This window comes from Mesoplodon densirostris, chromosome 12, assembly GCF_025265405.1.
Source record: "Mesoplodon densirostris isolate mMesDen1 chromosome 12, mMesDen1 primary haplotype, whole genome shotgun sequence".
Classification (NCBI taxonomy): domain Eukaryota; kingdom Metazoa; phylum Chordata; class Mammalia; order Artiodactyla; family Ziphiidae; genus Mesoplodon; species Mesoplodon densirostris.
This window is the reverse complement of record NC_082672.1, coordinates 100,369,817-100,392,570: the sequence shown is the minus strand read 5'-3', so window position 1 is coordinate 100,392,570 and position 22,754 is coordinate 100,369,817.

Sequence of the window (22,754 nt, the reverse complement as noted above, 5' to 3'; positions counted from 1 at the left end):
AATTGGAAAAGAAAGAAATGAAGCAAACTTTTAATCTCTGATAAATAAGGGGAGCTTACCCTGGAGGTAGCAGGAGCCCCTTTGATTGTCCTCACATGGGGCAGTTTCTCCAACAGGTCCTCAGGGGGCTCTAGGAGGACACAGAGTAAGTGTCAGGACACTGGTGATGCTGCTCAGGAATTACTCAGAGAGCCTCGTTAATGTGGACACAGGGTGGGAGTGTATGGAGGCAGGTGGTTACTGAGTGTGGACTGAGGTGCTGTTGGACAAACCTCCCTGGTGGGTGGAGGAAGGCAAAGGGGAGGAACATTTCAGAAATGAGGAAGAGAACCTTTAGCTTTCTAGCTGTAGGGAACCTAATCAATTTGAAAGTGTCAGTCTGAAAAAGCTTAAACACTAACATTGCACTATGTTTCAGTAGAGAGTCCCACGGCCCCTCTGCCCATTTCAAAGTCCCTCCAAATCCCCCTTCTTCTTGAAATGTTACAAGACTCTTTCAGCTTCCTTCTAATCAAATATGTTGCTCCTTCATTCATCGTCCATTCTGTTGGATTTCTGACTTATTTTATTGTGATGAAATATACATATTTATGCTTTTCATAATTTTTAAGTATACAGTTCACTAGCATTTCTTACTTTCACAATGCTGTGTACCCATCAACACAATCTACATCTTAATCTTTTTCATCATTTCAACGTAACCTCTGTACCCATTAAATCATAATCCACCTTACTCCTGCCTCCTGACCTTGGTAATTTCTACTGCCGGTGTCTGTGAGTTTGCCTACACTAGGTACCTCATACAAGTGGAATCATATAATATTTGTCTTTCTGCGCCTGCCTTATTTCACTAACAATAATATATTTTTTATATTATTTGGATCATTCATTTTGTAGCATAAGTCAATCTTTAATTCCTTTTTATGGTTGAAAATTATTCCATTCTGTGTATATATCACATTTTATTTATCCATTCATCACCTCATGGACTTTGGATTGTTTCTATCTTTTGGCTACTAAGAATAATGCGACTATGAACATTCGTGTACACATTTCTTTATGGCACCATAATGGTGACAAATAATATTGTACATATTTCAAATATCATTGAATATAACAACACAAGGTGTGACTCTGAGGTGAACTATGGACTTTTCATTAGTAAAAATATACTTACATTGTTTCACTAATTGTAACAAATGTACTTCACCTATGCTATATATTATTAATAGCTGAAACTGGAGTGATAGGATACAGGAATTTTCTGTATTGCATGTACATGTTTTATGTCAATGTATTCCTGTTCTAAATAATGTCTAATAATTTAAAGAAATCTCAAAACATGGTTTCAGGGATGGATGTGTTGTTGCTGATGTTCAAAAATCAGCTAATGTCTAAACCATAACTAGAGACCATCTTCCCTCTTAAACATGAACCAAATGTTGAATTTTAAATGCATGCTGCAGAGCACAGGGAGAACAGCTCGGTGCTTTGTGACCACCTGGAGGGGTGGGATGGGGAGGGTGGGAGGGAGGGAGATGCATGAGGGAAGGGATGTGGGAACAGATGTATATGTATGACTGATTCACTTTGTTATAAAGCAGAAACTAATAAAAAAATAAAATTCAAAAAATAAATAAGTAAATAAATAAATAAATAAATAAATAAATAAATAAATGCATGTTTACTTCCATGGTTAAAACAGTACCAGCTGGCTTAGTAAGTTTCAATTTGAACACATGGAATAAAAGAAGAATACTGCTTAATATTTCATAGCATTTTCTTCAATATGAGGCACTGAATCAACTAGAATAATTATTCTTGAGTGAACCGAACGAGACATTTTCCACAGTACCTTCAGCTGGGTCATTTATAGGGTGCATCCTAAAATGTGGCCGGATGCGGATCTTTTTCAGCCAGCCTGGGGTTGATATTCTTGACCTCTGATGAGTGTTTCTTCTTCTCACAATCTGGGAGCAGCATCCTGGGAAATGCATTACAATAGAGACAACTATTGACATCTTGCTGGCAGAAGACCATGGGGAAATTAGCAATAATTTATTCACAGTTCAATCCTTTGGTCCCTTTCCTCACCAGCGGCCCAGCAGAGCCTCCTGAATCAAAGTTGGACTTAGGAAGATCTTGCAGTTTGGTATGCAGTGAAAACACCCAACAGACAGGTTTTGTGGGCAAATATCTTTATTTAACTGAGAATGTCTAGAAACTCAGCAAACCATTGGGACCATGACTGATGGACTGGATTCAAATCCCGTTTAGAAGAAGCATGTACTTGGGAAAGATATGTAGATCCCTCTTTGCCTCAGTTCCCTGTTCTGAGATGTAGAAATGTTAACATGGCCTACATTTAGCATTATGTCATGTGGCCCAAAATGATTGAATACAGGTAAAATGTTTGAAAAATAAAGGACTGGTGCTTCACTAATGCTCTATAAGTGTTCAATCCTGAAAGATGGCAAGAAGAAGGTGGATATTTTGTAGCTGTTGGAGGGAGAGAAGGGATTTGACGGCTCCAAGTAAAGGGGGATTCAAGCTTACTCTTCAGCTTTTTCATGGGAACAATGCTTTACAGCTCATGGAGAATATCCATTATCATGTCTGACACCCAGCCCTGTTGGGGGTGAAGGGGAGGGCAAAGTGGGGGCTGTAACCCATATGTTATGGTGGAGGGTGTGGAAATTTAGAGAGATAAGTGACTGTCCAAGAGTCACAACCATGATGAATGATGGATCACGGACAGGACAGACAGAGCCAGTGCCTACCCTGAGCTCAATCCCTGGGGTAGATCTCTTGGTTGTGTCTTCACTGTATGCAGTGTTCCTTGCCCAGCACACAGAAACAGGGCCGGCACAAGTGATGGAAGACAGACTTTCCGCAGGAGAAGGACATTTCCTTTCCTTAGCACAGAATCTGATAGTGAATATTAGCCTCAAAGGAGAAAGGTGGAGTGAATTTCCTCCATCTACTCCTGGAGGCTCCTTCTTTCTCGGATTCCTCCAGAACTGGGTGTGGCATGTGGGTACAAGCATGGGCTCCCTGCAAAAGGAAGGAGGCCTGCCTAGCACTAGGTGCTTCAGGTAAGGGGGGAGGACTCATCCCGAGGCTCTAATAGGAAACAGTTAGAATGAGGGAAGTGGCAGAGAGATGTATCATAACCATTCAGAATGCTATGAGACCTACTAAGAGATGAGATTTCTTATTAAATGAAGTTGTAATTGACCCAGTAGTAGGCATGCTGAAACCCAGTTTTGTTCATTAAGAATCCAGCCATGGAACAACTAAGTCCGTGCACCACAGCTACTAAGCCAGTGCTCTAGAGCCCGCAATTCACAACTACTGAGCCCAGGTGCCACAACTATTGAAGCCCATGCACCTAGAGCCCGCGCTCTGGAACAACAGAAGCCACCGAAATGAGAAGGCTGCACAGGGCAACGAAGACACAACACAGCCAAAAGAAAAAAAAAGAATCCAGTAAACATTTGCCTGGGTGGTGATAGGATTTGTTTTCCAGGTTAAATGAGGCTCACTTGGTATAAAATCAATGCACACATTGAAAGTGTACAGTTTATTTACTTTTATATCCATACCCATTCATGATGCAGTGGTGATGGGAATATTTTCTAGAAAGTTGGCACCAATAACAGTGATGTTTAGGGGAACATAAATCAAGGGAAACACAACACAAAAAGTTCACATACACACACAGAATCATACCACTCATTTCACATACAGACACACCCAGTCTCATGCACACAAACCTACACCACCTAACCGTAATACAGCTTCTTCGTGGGACTATAGTAATTGGTCACGTTACTTGTAAATCACTTTCTATCACCAGGACCCCTACTCTCATTCCCAGCACAAATTTGGAATCAGTTTGCCCTCTACACTAAAACCAGCAAGAATGTCCCAGTTTCTCATCTTCAAAGTTCTTCCTCCCCATGTGACTGATTCCAGAATACATACCGTTTTCACCTTCTGGGAAGGCCACCTGCAATTACAGAAGAGAAAACACTATGAGGATAAGATCACAGTGATGCTCAGGTCTTTTGTTCATTTGCTGACAGTAGAAAACCTGATAAGAAACAGTGGTCCAGGGAACCCAGCAAGGGTTATCAGAGCAAACCTACTCAGGCTGAAAGGCAAGAACTTGGCTGGGAGGTTGGAACTTCCAAGTCCATTTAGGTTGGAAATTACAGAATTATTTTCCTAGAAGAAAAATCGATGCAGGAGAGAGAGCTCCGTCCTCTACAGGCTGTAATGGATGCTGTCAATTGTAATGTCCTGTGGAATCAGGCATCATGAGTTGGTCATAGACTCTCACTCCACATTCTCCCAACCAAGGGAATTCTATGTATCTGGAAGGAATACCCTCAAACATTCATAACTTAATTCTATTGAAAGAGAAATAAAGCAATATTTCTATCTCAGACCAGAAAAAATCCATCTTACCGTGGGGATCCACGGAGGCTTTTCCTCTGTCCTATCACGGTGCAGGTCATCCGCCACATCCTCAGGGAGAGCTGGAGGGACACAGAGTAACTGTCAGGACACTGGTGATGCGGCTCAGGAATTACTCAGGGGCTTTCCTCTCGATGAGGACATGGGGTGGTGTGTATGGATGTGGGAGGTTAGTAAGTGTGGGCTGAGCTGGTGTTGGGCCATCCTCTTTGGGGGATGAAGGAAGGCAAAGGACAAGAGGAAGGAAGTGAAAACAGAGCTTTGGCTTTCTAGCAAAGGGGAATCTCATGAGAAGGGAAGGGTCGATCTAAAAAATGGTAAACACTAAAATGCATGCTCTGTTTCAATGACACAGACCCATGTCCCATCCTGCCTCTTTTGAGCTCCTGCTAAATTGCCACTGTCGCTTGATTTTTCCCAGATCACTCTTTCCCCAGCATCCACAATGCCAGCTACTGCATTTATCATGTCTTCTGTTGTATGATATTTTATACTTGATTAACAGCAACCTCCATTAAAGGACTGAATTCAATCCTAGACAAAATATGCTCTATTTATTCACTAATCACTTGTCTTAAAGAAAATCAAATACACAAGATTTGACAAAACTGAAGTCCTACCATTTAGATACAGCCACTATCAATCGTATCATATTTTTCTCCCAGTCTTTGTTTTCTATACAATGTACGTATGCCCACTGAGCCAGGGGCTGTCCATACTCTAGGGAGCTGTTCCATAAGTGGGACACTTCGTTATGAAGAGGGAGCCCGGACTGAGCACAGCCTGTCTCTAACCCAGCTGTGCAGCAGAAGTGTACAGGCTAACAGTCAGGTTCCACTTTGAGTCCTTGGGTGTGGGCTAAAGGAACTGACCAATTCTACGGCTTATGGTAATGTTATCCAATACAATAAAATAGCTCCCTGATTCTTATCTGCTTTTGGCCTTGTTTAAGCAATGACACCAGCACTGACAGATATGACCTGTACTGTATACATGGGGTCTCACACCTCTCAGAATCTGTGAGCTGACCAGGAGAATGCAGGTCCTGAGGTGAATTTCACATTAATGACTGTGCCAAAGTCAACTGATAAGCCCACCCATAGCTGCCCTGGATTCTGTGACCACTAATGCCACCTGATGGGCAAGGTCTGGACCTTTGGAGATGCGAGGACTTCCAGCCAAGGATACGGATGCAGGGACTCCCTTGCTCCATGACTGAGGATCCCTTGGCTGAGTGGTAAGTGCAGGTCAGGGATCCAGAGCACCCACATTGGGACACACCCCTGGGTTCTCAGTTTGGCTTTTCCACTTAGGAGGTCAAGAGCTTAGAACATTTATCTCTGCACCATCTCCTTCTGAGGAAAAGGAATAGTAACCAAATCTGGGCAACAGCTGTGTTGAGGGAAGAACAAGGTAGTGTACAGACAGTGTGCAGTGGTGATGAGCTTTGTTGACAGGTGAATTGTGCTGTGTAAGAGGGAAATATCTCCTCAGGAAACACACACACGCTCACGCATGCAGGTTCACAATCACACCACATAGACCCCAACCACATAGACACATGGACCCCACCCCAACCCTGATACACACAAACCCACATCATCTAAATGATGCAGTTACTTCCAAGACCATAGAACTTGGGCATGGCTCTTTACTGGGAAATCACTCTCTAGCTCTACACCCCCAGCCCTCATCCCTGGAGGGACCCTGAATCAGGGTGTCTCTCCAAGCAAAGCCAGCAAAAGAGTCCCACCTTCTTCATCATCTAGATTGTTCCTCAGCACAGGGGTGAACTCTGAATACATACCGTTTTTGTTTGCTGTCCAATCCACCTGTGATTAGAGAAGAGAAAACAGTGTAAGGATCTCAGCATCCTGTGCTCTGTGGACACAGGTATTTCATCTCTTTTTTTGTCCTCAGAAAACCAAATGGGAAACGGTTGTTGAGTCAATGGCCCCAAAAGAAACCAGAGAAGACAGCTGTGGGAAAGGCTGGAGCTTTGCCTGGAAGATCTCTCAGGTCCACTTTGAGGAGCAAATACAAAAGTCTATTTCAAGGAGGGAAATTTTCTGCTGAGGAAAGTGTGTCTGACTCTACAGTTTCTAACTGGTGTTGCCATTTTTTAAATGGCCTTTTGAATGAGTTATCTGTTGGGAAAGACCTTCACTCAGCATTCATCCAACCAAGCAAAATTGTATACATCAGCTGTCTTGAACATTGTAGATCTTCAGATCTGAAATCAATTGGAAAAGAAAGAAATGAAGCAAACTTTTAATCTCTGATAAATAAGGGGAGCTTACCCTGGAGGTAGCAGGAGCCCCTTTGATTGTCCTCACATGGGGCAGTTTCTCCAACAGGTCCTCAGGGGGCTCTAGGAGGACACAGAGTAAGTGTCAGGACACTGGTGATGCTGCTCAGGAATTACTCAGAGAGCCTCGTTAATGTGGACACAGGGTGGGAGTGTATGGAGGCAGGTGGTTACTGAGTGTGGACTGAGGTGCTGTTGGACAAACCTCCCTGGTGGGTGGAGGAAGGCAAAGGGGAGGAACATTTCAGAAATGAGGAAGAGAACCTTTAGCTTTCTAGCTGTAGGGAACCTAATCAATTTGAAAGTGTCAGTCTGAAAAAGCTTAAACACTAACATTGCACTATGTTTCAGTAGAGAGTCCCACGGCCCCTCTGCCCATTTCAAAGTCCCTCCAAATCCCCCTTCTTCTTGAAATGTTACAAGACTCTTTCAGCTTCCTTCTAATCAAATATGTTGCTCCTTCATTCATCGTCCATTCTGTTGGATTTCTGACTTATTTTATTGTGATGAAATATACATGTTTATGCTTTGCATAATTTTTAAGTATACAGTTCACTAGCATTTCTTACTTTCACAATGCTGTGTACCCATCAACACAATCTACATCTTAATCTTTTTCATCATTTCAACGTAACCTCTGTACCCATTAAATCATAATCCACCTTACTCCTGCCTCCTGACCTTGGTAATTTCTACTTCCGGTGTCTGTGAGTTTGCCTACACTAGGTACCTCATACAAGTGGAATCATATAATATTTGTCTTTCTGCGCCTGCCTTATTTCACTAACAATAATATACTTTTTATATTATTTGGATCATTCATTTTGTAGCATAAGTCAATCTTTAATTCCTTTTTATGGTTGAAAATTATTCCATTCTGTGTATATATCACATTTTATTTATCCATTCATCACCTCATGGACTTTGGATTGTTTCTATCTTTTGGCTACTAAGAATAATGCGACTATGAACATTCGTGTACACATTTCTGTATGGCACCATAATGGTGACAAATAATATTGTACATATTTCAAATATCATTGAATATAACAACACAAGGTGTGACTCTGAGGTGAACTATGGACTTTTCATTAGTAAAAATATACTTACATTGTTTCACTAATTGTAACAAATGTACTTCACCTATGCTATATATTATTAATAGCTGAAACTGGAGTGATAGGATACAGGAATTTTCTGTATTGCATGTACATGTTTTATGTCAATATATTCCTGTTCTAAATAATGTCTAATAATTTAAAGAAATCTCAAAACATGGTTTCAGGGAGGGATGTGTTGTTGCTGACGTTCAAAAATCAGCTAATGTCTAAACCATAACTAGAGACCATCTTCCCTCTTAAACATGAACCAAATGTTGAATTTTAAATGCATGCTGCAGAGCACAGGGAGAACAGCTCGGTGCTTTGTGACCGCCTGGAGGGGTGGGATGGGGAGGGTGGGAGGGAGGGAGATTCATGAGGGAAGGGATGTGGGAACAGATGTATATGTATGACTGATTCACTTTGTTATAAATCAGAAACTAATAAAAAAAATAAAATTCAATAAATAAATAAATAAATAAATAAATGCATGTTTACTTCCATGGTTAAAACAGTACCAGCTGGCTTAGTAAGTTTCAATTTGAACACATGGAATAAAAGAAGAATACTGCTTAATATTTCATAGCTTTTTCTTCAATATGAGGCACTGAATCAACTAGAATAATTATTCTTGAGTGAACCGAACGAGACATTTTCCACAGTACCTTCAGCTGGGTCATTTATAGGGTGCATCCTAAAATGTGGCCGGATGCGGATCTTTTTCAGCCAGCCTGGGGTTGATATTCTTGACCTCTGATGAGTGTTTCTTCTTCTCACAATCTGGGAGCAGCATCCTGGGAAATGCATTACAATAGAGACAACTATTGACATCTTGCTGGCAGAAGACCATGGGGAAATGAGCAATAATTTATTCACAGTTCAATCCTTTGGTCCCTTTCCTCACCAGCGGCCCAGCAGAGCCTCCTGAATCAGAGTTGGACTTAGGAAGATCTTGCAGTTTGGTATGCAGTGAAAACACCCAACAGACAGGTTTTGTGGGCAAATATCTTTATTTAACTGAGAATGTCTAGAAACTCAGCAAACCATTGGGACCATGACTGATGGACTGGATTCAAATCCCGTTTAGAAGAAGCATGTACTTGGGAAAGATATGTAGATCCCTCTTTGCCTCAGTTCCCTGTTCTGAGATGTAGAAATGTTAACATGGCCTACATTTAGCATTATGTCATGTGGCCCAAAATGATTGAATACAGGTAAAATGTTTGAAAAATAAAGGACTGGTGCTTCACAAATGCTCTATAAGTGTTCAATCCTGAATGATGGCAAGAAGAAGCTGGATATTTTGTAGCTGTTGGAGGGAGAGAAGGGATTTGACGGCTCCAAGTAAAGGGGGATTCAAGCTTACTCTTCAGCTTTTTCATGGGAACAATGCTTTACAGCTCATGGAGAATATCCATTATCATGTCTGACACCCAGCCCTGTTGGGGGTGAAGGGGAGGGCAAAGTGGGGGCTGTAACCCATATGTTATGGTGGAGGGTGTGGAAATTTAGAGAGATAAGTGACTGTCCAAGAGTCACAACCATGATGAATGATGGATCACGGACAGGACAGACAGAGCCAGTGCCTACCCTGAGCTCAATCCCTGGGGTAGATCTCTTGGTTCTGTCTTCACTGTATGCAGTGTTCCTTGCCCAGCACACAGAAACAGGGCCGGCACAAGTGATGGAAGACAGACTTTCCGCAGGAGAAGGACATTTCCTTTCCTTAGCACAGAATCTGATAGTGAATATTAGCCTCAAAGGAGAAAGGTGGAGTGAATTTCCTCCATCTACTCCTGGAGGCTCCTTCTTTCTCGGATTCCTCCAGAACTGGGTGTGGCATGTGGGTACAAGCATGGGCTCCCTGCAAAAGGAAGGAGGCCTGCCTAGCACTAGGTGCTTCAGGTAAGGGGGGAGGACTCATCCCGAGGCTCTAATAGGAAACAGTTAGAATGAGGGAAGTGGCAGAGAGATGTATCATAACCATTCAGAATGCTATGAGACCTACTAAGAGATGAGATTTCTTATTAAATGAAGTTGTAATTGACCCAGTAGTAGGCATGCTGAAACCCAGTTTTGTTCATTAAGAATCCAGCCATGGAACAACTAAGTCCGTGCACCACAACTACTAAGCCTGTGCTCTAGAGCCCGCAAGTCACAACTACTGAGCCCAGGTGCCACAACTATTGAAGCCCATGCACCTAGAGCCCGTGCTCTGGAACAACAGAAGCCACCGAAATGAGAAGGCCGCACAGGGCAACGAAGACACAACACAGCCAAAAGGAAAAAAAAAAGAATCCAGTAAACATTTGCCTGGGTGGTGATAGGATTTGTTTTCCAGGTTAAATGAGGCTCACTTGGTATAAAATCAATGCACACATTGAAAGTGTACAGTTTATTTACTTTTATATCCATACCCATTCATGATGCAGTGGTGATGGATATATTTTCTAGAAAGTTGGCACCAGTAACAGTGATGTTTAGGGGAACATAAATCAAGGGAAACACAACACAAAAAGTTCACATACACACACAGAATCATACCACTCATTTCACATACAGACACACCCAGTCTCATGCACACAACCCTACACCACCTAACCGTAATACAGCTTCTTCGTGGGACTATAGTAATTGGTCACGTTACTTGTAAATCACTTTCTATCACCAGGACCCCTACTCTCATTCCCAGCACAAATTTGGAATCAGTTTGCCCTCTACACTAAAACCAGCAAGAATGTCCCACTTTCTCATCTTCAAATTTCTTCCTCCCCATGTGACTGATTCCAGAATACATACCGTTTTCACCTTCTGGGAAGGCCACCTGCAATTACAGAAGAGAAAACACTATGAGGATAAGATCACAGTGATGCTCAGGTCTTTTGTTCATTTGCTGACAGTAGAAAACCTGATAAGAAACAGTGGTCCAGGGAACCCAGCAAGGGTTATCAGAGCAAACCTACTCAGGCTGAAAGGCAAGAACTTGGCTGGGAGGATGGAACTTCCAAGTCCATTTAGGTTGGAAATTACAGAATTATTTTCCTAGAAGAAAAATCGATGCAGGAGAGAGAGCTCCGTCCTCTACAGGCTGTAATGGATGCTGTCAATTGTAATGTCCTGTGGAATCAGGCATCATGAGTTGGTCATAGACTCTCACTCCACATTCTCCCAACCAAGGGAATTCTATGTATCTGGAAGGAATACCCTCAAACATTCATAACTTAATTCTATTGAAAGAGAAATAAAGCAATATTTCTATCTCAGACCAGAGAAAATCCATCTTACCGTTGGGATCCACGGAGGCTTTTCCTCTGTCCTATCACGGTGCAGGTCATCCGCCACATCCTCAGGGAGAGCTGGAGGGACACAGAGTAACTGTCAGGACACTGGTGATGCGGCTCAGGAATTACTCAGGGGCTTTCCTCTCGATGAGGACATGGGGTGGTGTGTATGGATGTGGGAGGTTAGTAAGTGTGGGCTGAGCTGGTGTTGGGCCATCCTCTTTGGGGGATGAAGGAAGGCAAAGGACAAGAGGAAGGAAGTGAAAACAGAGCTTTGGCTTTCTAGCAAAGGGGAATCTCATGAGAAGGGAAGGGTCGATCTAAAAAATGGTAAACACTAAAATGCATGCTCTGTTTCAATGACACAGACCCATGCCCCATCCTGCCTCTTTTGAGCTCCTGCTAAATTGCCACTGTCGCTTGATTTTTCCCAGATCACTCTTTCCCCAGCATCCACAATGCCAGCTACTGCATTTATCATGTCTTCTGTTGTATGATATTTTATACTTGATTAACAGCAACCTCCATTAAAGGACTGAATTCAATCCTAGACAAAATATGCTATATTTATTCACTAATCACTTGTCTTAAAGAAAATCAAATACACAAGATTTGACAAAACTGAAGTCCTACCATTTAGATACAGCCACTATCAATCGTATCATATTTTTCTCCCAGTCTTTGTTTTCTATACAATGTACATATGCCCACTGAGTCAGGGGCTGTCCATACTCTAGGGAACTGTTCCATAAGTGGGACACTTCGTTATGAAGAGGGAGCCCGGACTGAGCACAGCCTGTCTCTAAGCCAGCTGTGCAGGAGAAGTGTACAGGCTAACAGTCAGGTTCCACTTTGAGTCCTTGGGTGTGGGCTAAAGGAACTGACCAATTCTACGGCTTATTGTAATGTTATCCAATACAATAAAATAGCTCCCTGATTCTTATCTGCTTTTGGCCTTGTTTAAGCAATGACACCAGCACTGACAGATATGACCTGTACTGTATACATGGGGTCTCACACCTCTCAGAATCTGTGAGCTGACCAGGAGAATGCAGGTCCTGAGGTGAATTTCACATTAATGACTGTGCCAAAGTCAACTGATAAGCCCACCCATAGCTGCCCTGGATTCTGTGACCACTAATGCCACCTGATGGGCAAGGTCTGGACCTTTGGAGATGCGAGGACTTCCAGCCAAGGATACGGATGCAGGGACTCCCTTGCTCCATGACTGAGGATCCCTTGGCTGAGTGGTAAGTGCAGGTCAGGGATCCAGAGCACCCACATTGGGACCCACCCCTGGGTTCTCAGTTTGGCTTTTCCACTTAGGAGGTCAAGAGCTTAGAACATTTATCTCTGCACCATCTCCTTCTGAGGAAAAGGAATATTAACCAAATCTGGGCAACAGCTGTGTTGAGGGAAGAACAAGGTAGTGTACAGACAGTGTGCAGTGGTGATGAGCTTTGTTGACAGGTGAATTGTGCTGTGTAAGAGGGAAATATCTCCTCAGGAAACACACACACACTCACGCATGCAGGTTCACAATCACATCACATAGACCCCAACCACATAGACACATGGACCCCACCCCAACCCTGATACACACAAACCCACATCATCTAAATGATGCAGTTACTTCCAAGACCATAGAACTTGGGCATGGCTCTTTACTGGGAAATCACTCTCTAGCTCTACACCCCCAGCCCTCATCCCTGGAGGGACCCTGAATCAGGGTGTCTCTCCAAGCAAAGCCAGCAAGAGAGTCCCACCTTCTTCATCATCTAGATTGTTCCTCAGAACAGGGGTGAACTCTGAATACATACCGATTTTGTTTGCTGTCCAATCCACCTGTGATTAGAGAAGAGAAAACAGTGTAAGGATCTCAGCATCCTGTGCTCTGTGGACACAGGTATTTCATCTCTTTTTTTGTCCTCAGAAAACCAAATGGGAAACGGTTGTTGAGTCAATGGCCCCAAAAGAAACCAGAGAAGACAGCTGTGGGAAAGGCTGGAGCTTTGCCTGGAAGATCTCTCAGGTCCACTTTGAGGAGCAAATACAAAAGTCTATTTCAAGGAGGGAAATTTTCTGCTGAGGAAAGTGTGTCTGACTCTACAGTTTCTAACTGGTGTTGCCATTTTTTAAATGGCCTTTTGAATGAGTTATCTGTTGGGAAAGACCTTCACTCAGCATTCATCCAACCAAGCAAAATTGTATACATCAGCTGTCTTGAACATTGTAGATCTTCAGATCTGAAATCAATTGGAAAAGAAAGAAATGAAGCAAACTTTTAATCTCTGATAAATAAGGGGAGCTTACCCTGGAGGTAGCAGGAGCCCCTTTGATTGTCCTCACATGGGGCAGTTTCTCCAACAGGTCCTCAGGGGGCTCTAGGAGGACACAGAGTAAGTGTCAGGACACTGGTGATGCTGCTCAGGAATTACTCAGAGAGCCTCGTTAATGTGGACACAGGGTGGGAGTGTATGGAGGCAGGTGGTTACTGAGTGTGGACTGAGGTGCTGTTGGACAAACCTCCCTGGTGGGTGGAGGAAGGCAAAGGGGAGGAACATTTCAGAAATGAGGAAGAGAACCTTTAGCTTTCTAGCTGTAGGGAACCTAATCAATTTGAAAGTGTCAGTCTGAAAAAGCTTAAACACTAACATTGCACTATGTTTCAGTAGAGAGTCCCACGGCCCCTCTGCCCATTTCAAAGTCCCTCCAAATCCCCCTTCTTCTTGAAATGTTACAAGACTCTTTCAGCTTCCTTCTAATCAAATATGTTGTTCCTTCATTCATCGTCCATTCTGTTGGATTTTTGACTTATTTTATTGTGATGAAATATACATATTTATGCTTTGCATAATTTTGAAGTATACAGTTCACTAGCATTTCTTACTTTCACAATGCTGTGTACCCATCAACACAATCTACATCTTAATCTTTTTCATCATTTCAACGTAACCTCTGTACCCATTAAATCATAATCCACCTTACTCCTGCCTCCTGACCTTGGTAATTTCTACTTCCGGTGTCTGTGAGTTTGCCTACACTAGGTACCTCATACAAGTGGAATCATATAATATTTGTCTTTCTGCGCCTGCCTTATTTCACTAACAATAATATACTTTTTATATTATTTGGATCATTCATTTTGTAGCATAAGTCAATCTTTAATTCCTTTTTATGGTTGAAAATTATTCCATTCTGTGTATATATCACATTTTATTTATCCATTCATCACCTCATGGACTTTGGATTGTTTCTATCTTTTGGCTACTAAGAATAATGCGACTATGAACATTCGTGTACACATTTCTGTATGGCACCATAATGGTGACAAATAATATTGTACATATTTCAAATATCATTGAATATAACAACACAAGGTGTGACTCTGAGGTGAACTATGGACTTTTCATTAGTAAAAATATACTTACATTGTTTCACTAATTGTAACAAATGTACTTCACCTATGCTATATATTATTAATAGCTGAAACTGGAGTGATAGGATACAGGAATTTTCTGTATTGCATGTACATGTTTTATGTCAATATATTCCTGTTCTAAATAATGTCTAATAATTTAAAGAAATCTCAAAACATGGTTTCAGGGAGGGATGTGTTGTTGCTGACGTTCAAAAATCAGCTAATGTCTAAACCATAACTAGAGACCATCTTCCCTCTTAAACATGAACCAAATGTTGAATTTTAAATGCATGCCTCAGAGCACAGGGAGAACAGCTCGGTGCTTTGTGACCGCCTGGAGGGGTGGGATGGGGAGGGTGGGAGGGAGGGAGATGCATGAGGGAAGGGATGTGGGAACAGATGTATATGTATGACTGATTCACTTTGTTATAAAGCAGAAACTAATAAAAAAAATAAAATTCAATAAATAAATAAATAAATAAATAAATAAATAAATAAATAAATAAATGCATGTTTACTTCCATGGTTAAAACAGTACCAGCTGACTTAGTAAGTTTCAATTTGAACACATGGAATAAAAGAAGAATACTGCTTAATATTTCATAGCTTTTTCTTAAATATGAGGCACTGAATCAACTAGAATAATTATTCTTGAGTGAACCGAACGAGACATTTTCCACAGTACCTTCAGCTGGGTCATTTATAGGGTGCATCCTAAAATGTGGCCGGATGCGGATCTTTTTCAGCCAGCCTGGGGTTGATATTCTTGACCTCTGATGAGTGTTTCTTCTTCTCACAATCTGGGAGCAGCATCCTGGGAAATGCATTACAATAGAGACAACTATTGACATCTTGCTGGCAGAAGACCATGGGGAAATTAGCAATAATTTATTCACAGTTCAATCCTTTGGTCCCTTTCCTCACCAGCGGCCCAGCAGAGCCTCCTGAATCAAAGTTGGACTTAGGAAGATCTTGCAGTTTGGTATGCAGTGAAAACACCCAACAGACAGGTTTTGTGGGCAAATATCTTTATTTAACTGAGAATGTCTAGAAACTCAGCAAACCATTGGGACCATGACTGATGGACTGGATTCAAATCCCGTTTAGAAGAAGCATGTACTTGGGAAAGATATGTAGACCCCTCTTTGCCTCAGTTCCCTGTTCTGAGATGTAGAAATGTTAACATGGCCTACATTTAGCATTATGTCATGTGGCCAAAAATGATTGAATACAGGTAAAATGTTTGAAAAATAAAGGACTGGTGCTTCACAAATGCTCTATAAGTGTTCAATCCTGAATGATGGCAAGAAGAAGCTGGATATTTTGTAGCTGTTGGAGGGAGAGAAGGGATTTGACGGCTCCAAGTAAAGGGGGATTCAAGCTTACTCTTCAGCTTTTTCATGGGAACAATGCTTTACAGCTCATGGAGAATATCCATTATCATGTCTGACACCCAGCCCTGTTGGGGGTGAAGGGGAGGGCAAAGTGGGGGCTGTAACCCATATGTTATGGTGGAGGGTGTGGAAATTTAGAGAGATAAGTGACTGTCCAAGAGTCACAACCATGATGAATGATGGATCACGGACAGGACAGACAGAGCCAGTGCCTACCCTGAGCTCAATCCCTGGGGTAGATCTCTTGGTTGTGTCTTCACTGTATGCAGTGTTCCTTGCCCAGCACACAGAAACAGGGCCGGCACAAGTGATGGAAGACAGACTTTCCGCAGGAGAAGGACATTTCCTTTCCTTAGCACAGAATCTGATAGTGAATATTAGCCTCAAAGGAGAAAGGTGGAGTGAATTTCCTCCATCTACTCCTGGAGGCTCCTTCTTTCTCGGATTCCTCCAGAACTGGGTGTGGCATGTGGGTACAAGCATGGGCTCCCTGCAAAAGGAAGGAGGCCTGCCTAGCACTAGGTGCTTCAGGTAAGGGGGGAGGACTCATCCCGAGGCTCTAATAGGAAACAGTTAGAATGAGGGAAGTGGCAGAGAGATGTATCATAACCATTCAGAATGCTATGAGACCTACTAAGAGATGAGATTTCTTATTAAATGAAGTTGTAATTGACCCAGTAGTAGGCATGCTGAAACCCAGTTTTGTTCATTAAGAATCCAGCCATGGAACAACTAAGTCCGTGCACCACAACTACTAAGCCTGTGCTCTAGAGCCCGCAAGTCACAACTACTGAGCCCAGGTGCCACAACTATTGAAGCCCATGCACCTAGAGCCCGTGCTCTGGAACAACAGAAGCCACCGAAATGAGAAGGCCGCACAGGGCAACGAAGACACAACACAGCCAAAAGGAAAAAAAAAAGAATCCAGTAAACATTTGCCTGGGTGGTGATAGGATTTGTTTTCCAGGTTAAATGAGGCTCACTTGGTATAAAATCAATGCACACATTGAAAGTGTACAGTTTATTTACTTTTATATCCATACCCATTCATGATGCAGTGGTGATGGATATATTTTCTAGAAAGTTGGCACCAGTAACAGTGATGTTTAGGGGAACATAAATCAAGGGAAACACAACACAAAAAGTTCACATACACACACAGAATCATACCACTCATTTCACATACAGACACACCCAGTCTCATGCACACAACCCTACACCACCTAACCGTAATACAGCTTCTTCGTGGGACTATAGTAATTGGTCACGTTACTTGTAAATCACTTTCTATCACCAGGACCCCTACTCTCATTCCCAGCACAAATTTGGAATCAGTTTGCCCTCTACACTAAAACCAGCAAGAATGTCCCACTTTCTCATCTTCAAATTTCTTCCTCCCCATGTGACTGATTCCAGAATACATACCGTTTTCACCTTCTGGGAAGGCCACCTGCAATTACAGAAGAGAAAACACTATGAGGATAAGATCACAGTGATGCTCAGGTCTTTTGTTCATTTGCTGACAGTAGAAAACCTGATAAGAAACAGTGGTCCAGGGAACCCAGCAAGGGTTATCAGAGCAAACCTACTCAGGCTGAAAGGCAAGAACTTGGCTGGGAGGATGGAACTTCCAAGTCCATTTAGGTTGGAAATTACAGAATTATTTTCCTAGAAGAAAAATCGATGCAGGAGAGAGAGCTCCGTCCTCTACAGGCTGTAATGGATGCTGTCAATTGTAATGTCCTGTGGAATCAGGCATCATGAGTTGGTCATAGACTCTCACTCCACATTCTCCCAACCAAGGGAATTCTATGTATCTGGAAGGAATACCCTCAAACATTCATAACTTAATTCTATTGAAAGAGAAATAAAGCAATATTTCTATCTCAGACCAGAGAAAATCCATCTTACCGTTGGGATCCACGGAGGCTTTTCCTCTGTCCTATCACGGTGCAGGTCATCCGCCACATCCTCAGGGAGAGCTGGAGGGACACAGAGTAACTGTCAGGACACTGGTGATGCGGCTCAGGAATTACTCAGGGGCTTTCCTCTCGATGAGGACATGGGGTGGTGTGTATGGATGTGGGAGGTTAGTAAGTGTGGGCTGAGCTGGTGTTGGGCCATCCTCTTTGGGGGATGAAGGAAGGCAAAGGACAAGAGGAAGGAAGTGAAAACAGAGCTTTGGCTTTCTAGCAAAGGGGAATCTCATGAGAAGGGAAGGGTCGATCTAAAAAATGGTAAACACTAAAATGCATGCTCTGTTTCAATGACACAGACCCATGCCCCATCCTGCCTCTTTTGAGCTCCTGCTAAATTGCCACTGTCGCTTGATTTTTCCCAGATCACTCTTTCCCCAGCATCCACAATGCCAGCTACTGCATTTATCATGTCTTCTGTTGTATGATATTTTATACTTGATTAACAGCAACCTCCATTAAAGGACTGAATTCAATCCTAGACAAAATATGCTATATTTATTCACTAATCACTTGTCTTAAAGAAAATCAAATACACAAGATTTGACCAAACTGAAGTCCTACCATTTAGATACAGCCACTATCAATCGTATCATATTTTTCTCCCAGTCTTTGTTTTCTATACAATGTACATATGCCCACTGAGTCAGGGGCTGTCCATACTCTAGGGAACTGTTCCATAAGTGGGACACTTCGTTATGAAGAGGGAGCCCGGACTGAGCACAGCCTGTCTCTAAGCCAGCTGTGCAGGAGAAGTGTACAGGCTAACAGTCAGGTTCCACTTTGAGTCCTTGGGTGTGGGCTAAAGGAACTGACCAATTCTACGGCTTATTGTAATGTTATCCAATACAATAAAATAGCTCCCTGATTCTTATCTGCTTTTGGCCTTGTTTAAGCAATGACACCAGCACTGACAGATATGACCTGTACTGTATACATGGGGTCTCACACCTCTCAGAATCTGTGAGCTGACCAGGAGAATGCAGGTCCTGAGGTGAATTTCACATTAATGACTGTGCCAAAGTCAACTGATAAGCCCACCCATAGCTGCCCTGGATTCTGTGACCACTAATGCCACCTGATGGGCAAGGTCTGGACCTTTGGAGATGCGAGGACTTCCAGCCAAGGATACGGATGCAGGGACTCCCTTGCTCCATGACTGAGGATCCCTTGGCTGAGTGGTAAGTGCAGGTCAGGGATCCAGAGCACCCACATTGGGACCCACCCCTGGGTTCTCAGTTTGGCTTTTCCACTTAGGAGGTCAAGAGCTTAGAACATTTATCTCTGCACCATCTCCTTCTGAGGAAAAGGAATATTAACCAAATCTGGGCAACAGCTGTGTTGAGGGAAGAACAAGGTAGTGTACAGACAGTGTGCAGTGGTGATGAGCTTTGTTGACAGGTGAATTGTGCTGTGTAAGAGGGAAATATCTCCTCAGGAAACACACACACACTCACGCATGCAGGTTCACAATCACATCACATAGACCCCAACCACATAGACACATGGACCCCACCCCAACCCTGATACACACAAACCCACATCATCTAAATGATGCAGTTACTTCCAAGACCATAGAACTTGGGCATGGCTCTTTACTGGGAAATCACTCTCTAGCTCTACACCCCCAGCCCTCATCCCTGGAGGGACCCTGAATCAGGGTGTCTCTCCAAGCAAAGCCAGCAAGAGAGTCCCACCTTCTTCATCATCTAGATTGTTCCTCAGAACAGGGGTGAACTCTGAATACATACCGATTTTGTTTGCTGTCCAATCCACCTGTGATTAGAGAAGAGAAAACAGTGTAAGGATCTCAGCATCCTGTGCTCTGTGGACACAGGTATTTCATCTCTTTTTTTGTCCTCAGAAAACCAAATGGGAAACGGTTGTTGAGTCAATGGCCCCAAAAGAAACCAGAGAAGACAGCTGTGGGAAAGGCTGGAGCTTTGCCTGGAAGATCTCTCAGGTCCACTTTGAGGAGCAAATACAAAAGTCTATTTCAAGGAGGGAAATTTTCTGCTGAGGAAAGTGTGTCTGACTCTACAGTTTCTAACTGGTGTTGCCATTTTTTAAATGGCCTTTTGAATGAGTTATCTGTTGGGAAAGACCTTCACTCAGCATTCATCCAACCAAGCAAAATTGTATACATCAGCTGTCTTGAACATTGTAGATCTTCAGATCTGAAATCAATTGGAAAAGAAAGAAATGAAGCAAACTTTTAATCTCTGATAAATAAGGGGAGCTTACCCTGGAGGTAGCAGGAGCCCCTTTGATTGTCCTCACATGGGGCAGTTTCTCCAACAGGTCCTCAGGGGGCTCTAGGAGGACACAGAGTAAGTGTCAGGACACTGGTGATGCTGCTCAGGAATTACTCAGAGAGCCTCGTTAATGTGGACACAGGGTGGGAGTGTATGGAGGCAGGTGGTTACTGAGTGTGGACTGAGGTGCTGTTGGACAAACCTCCCTGGTGGGTGGAGGAAGGCAAAGGGGAGGAACATTTCAGAAATGAGGAAGAGAACCTTTAGCTTTCTAGCTGTAGGGAACCTAATCAATTTGAAAGTGTCAGTCTGAAAAAGCTTAAACACTAACATTGCACTATGTTTCAGTAGAGAGTCCCACGGCCCCTCTGCCCATTTCAAAGTCCCTCCAAATCCCCCTTCTTCTTGAAATGTTACAAGACTCTTTCAGCTTCCTTCTAATCAAATATGTTGTTCCTTCATTCATCGTCCATTCTGTTGGATTTTTGACTTATTTTATTGTGATGAAATATACATATTTATGCTTTTCATAATTTTGAAGTATACAGTTCACTAGCATTTCTTACTTTCACAATGCTGTGTACCCATCAACACAATCTACATCTTAATCTTTTTCATCATTTCAACGTAACCTCTGTACCCATTAAATCATAATCCACCTTACTCCTGCCTCCTGACCTTGGTAATTTCTACTTCCGGTGTCTGTGAGTTTGCCTACACTAGGTACCTCATACAAGTGGAATCATATAATATTTGTCTTTCTGCGCCTGCCTTATTTCACTAACAATAATATACTTTTTATATTATTTGGATCATTCATTTTGTAGCATAAGTCAATCTTTAATTCCTTTTTATGGTTGAAAATTATTCCATTCTGTGTATATATCACATTTTATTTATCCATTCATCACCTCATGGACTTTGGATTGTTTCTATCTTTTGGCTACTAAGAATAATGCGACTATGAACATTCGTGTACACATTTCTGTATGGCACCATAATGGTGACAAATAATATTGTACATATTTCAAATATCATTGAATATAACAACACAAGGTGTGACTCTGAGGTGAACTATGGACTTTTCATTAGTAAAAATATACTTACATTGTTTCACTAATTGTAACAAATGTACTTCACCTATGCTATATATTATTAATAGCTGAAACTGGAGTGATAGGATACAGGAATTTTCTGTATTGCATGTACATGTTTTATGTCAATATATTCCTGTTCTAAATAATGTCTAATAATTTAAAGAAATCTCAAAACATGGTTTCAGGGAGGGATGTGTTGTTGCTGACGTTCAAAAATCAGCTAATGTCTAAACCATAACTAGAGACCATCTTCCCTCTTAAACATGAACCAAATGTTGAATTTTAAATGCATGCCTCAGAGCACAGGGAGAACAGCTCGGTGCTTTGTGACCGCCTGGAGGGGTGGGATGGGGAGGGTGGGAGGGAGGGAGATGCATGAGGGAAGGGATGTGGGAACAGATGTATATGTATGACTGATTCACTTTGTTATAAAGCAGAAACTAATAAAAAAAATAAAATTCAAAAAATAAATAAATAAATAAATAAATGCATGTTTACTTCCATGGTTAAAACAGTACCAGCTGACTTAGTAAGTTTCAATTTGAACACATGGAATAAAAGAAGAATACTGCTTAATATTTCATAGCTTTTTCTTAAATATGAGGCACTGAATCAACTAGAATAATTATTCTTGAGTGAACCGAACGAGACATTTTCCACAGTACCTTCAGCTGGGTCATTTATAGGGTGCATCCTAAAATGTGGCCGGATGCGGATCTTTTTCAGCCAGCCTGGGGTTGATATTCTTGACCTCTGATGAGTGTTTCTTCTTCTCACAATCTGGGAGCAGCATCCTGGGAAATGCATTACAATAGAGACAACTATTGACATCTTGCTGGCAGAAGACCATGGGGAAATTAGCAATAATTTATTCACAGTTCAATCCTTTGGTCCCTTTCCTCACCAGCGGCCCAGCAGAGCCTCCTGAATCAAAGTTGGACTTAGGAAGATCTTGCAGTTTGGTATGCAGTGAAAACACCCAACAGACAGGTTTTGTGGGCAAATATCTTTATTTAACTGAGAATGTCTAGAAACTCAGCAAACCATTGGGACCATGACTGATGGACTGGATTCAAATCCCGTTTAGAAGAAGCATGTACTTGGGAAAGATATGTAGACCCCTCTTTGCCTCAGTTCCCTGTTCTGAGATGTAGAAATGTTAACATGGCCTACATTTAGCATTATGTCATGTGGCCAAAAATGATTGAATACAGGTAAAATGTTTGAAAAATAAAGGACTGGTGCTTCACAAATGCTCTATAAGTGTTCAATCCTGAATGATGGCAAGAAGAAGCTGGATATTTTGTAGCTGTTGGAGGGAGAGAAGGGATTTGACGGCTCCAAGTAAAGGGGGATTCAAGCTTACTCTTCAGCTTTTTCATGGGAACAATGCTTTACAGCTCATGGAGAATATCCATTATCATGTCTGACACCCAGCCC